Here is a 1810-nt window from a genome sequence, read left to right as displayed (position 1 = left end):
GCAATATATAAACATATGCATATGTACATACATATATGTACATACCTACATATATATGTATATACACATGCATATATGAGTACAGGACATCAAAAAAACGTTAAACACAATGAGAAACGAAAGTATAAAAACGAAAAGATGGAAAACGAACTTTTTTTCGAACAACGAAAAAAAAACAGAGAAATGAGACATACAACATAAAGAATATTTCGCTTCATCAGTTGTCCCTGTTTCATCTACTCCGCCTTTCGAAATGGGCAACATGCGCGCGCGCACAGACACACACACACACATACACACACACACGTACACATGCACGTACGTACACCTATTGCATACATGTTTTTTTGTACGCATACATGTTCGTGTGTGTGTGTGTGTGTGTGTGTGTGTGTGTGTGTGTGTGTGTGTGTGTGTGTGTGTGTGTGTGTGTGTGTGTGTGTGTGTGTGTGTGTGTGTGTGTTGCCCCTATATCAACAAAACACTTTTTTTACTCGATGGAAAAAAAAACACCAAAACTCTTAACAAAAACTTACTCGTCGCTAGAAGGGAATGTAACTCCTGTTTGTAAACAGTGGTGATTTCTCCGACTTGAAAATTGTTAAAAGTTTTGGTTGAAAATTAATTTTTACTGTTATTCGCTGGTGCCTCTGGGAAAAATAAGTTCATGAAAATACAGCTAGAGCCATGACGAATGTCCTAAAACTGGAGCGACATGTGTGCTAATTTGTGGACGTGCATAAATTACATTCACGTAAACACACACACACACACACACACACACACACACACACACACATCCTGCCTTTTATATATACAGATGTCTGTAGCTCAATATCGATTGAATACTCCCTTTATCTCCGACTAAAACGAGAAAAGTAATTTAATAAACTGTCTTTACCAAGGTCAACATATTTCTTCGAAAATTTATAATAGGAAGCAAATAGATGTACTTTAATTATGTGATGTTTATCATCTAACGAAGAAGATATACGTACATTTTGAGAAAGTATTGAAATTGTGAACAGAAGACAGATTTACATCTAGATAGATAAATCCATTTGTGATGAGTTTAGTAATATTTGTGTTATTTATTATGTATTTATTAATTTTCGTAGTATTTTACACATCTACCTAAATATGCATAGGTTGAAAGGTTCAATAAATTTTTGCTTTGATACAAGAAAATATTTTAGTAGTTTGCCTTAAATGCTATACCTAGTTTTATTCTAATTATTATTTTTAAAATTCATACTATTTAAGAAAAATTATTAAAACTAAACAAATTGATTGCTGTAAGTTTAAAACTTGGTTGTCTTGTCCATACACAGTCTGAAAAATAAGATAACGTTTCACTATTATTCAGTTGCATGATATAATAATACAATACATTCTGAAGTCAATAGCTTGTTAAACATCACTGGATCACTAGAAATAGCAACCGATTATCATTAGAATTGCACAAATGCTTCATAAAAAGGAATCACGCACCGGATAATGTACTTCTAGATCTAATCATTTTGACGAGGCAAATAATGGAATTGCCACACTTAGAACACTTCCTAATTTGCTGCATTTACTGCATATTGTAATAATGCCGACTAGCGATTTTGATATTTGTCTGCAAAGACTCCAAGGAAGGTATCTATTTTCCATGAGCAATATGGTAAAAACAAACAGGGAAGTCAAATAAAGTTATGTCACAAAAGTAAATTATAAATACGTACATATATATGTATACATAAATACATACGTACACACACACACACACACACACACACACACACACACACACACACACACACACACA

General features: G+C 33.3%; 1 long non-coding RNA gene across 1 annotated transcript in view; it reads right to left on the bottom strand.

Moving 5' to 3' along the window:
• Positions 1 to 516: 516 nt before the first annotated feature.
• Positions 517 to 1810, bottom strand: part of LOC128248049 (uncharacterized) — a 7014-nt gene continuing 5720 nt past the window's right edge. Inside the window, exon 3 of the long non-coding RNA XR_008264321.1 lies at positions 517 to 1332. This is a non-coding gene — a long non-coding RNA (uncharacterized LOC128248049). The remainder of the gene's footprint in view (positions 1333 to 1810) is intronic.

This window comes from Octopus bimaculoides, chromosome 6 (genome assembly GCF_001194135.2).
Source record: "Octopus bimaculoides isolate UCB-OBI-ISO-001 chromosome 6, ASM119413v2, whole genome shotgun sequence".
Taxonomy (NCBI): domain Eukaryota; kingdom Metazoa; phylum Mollusca; class Cephalopoda; order Octopoda; family Octopodidae; genus Octopus; species Octopus bimaculoides.
Note: the sequence above shows the minus strand (reverse complement) of the source record. Positions and strands in the feature narration are given on the sequence as shown.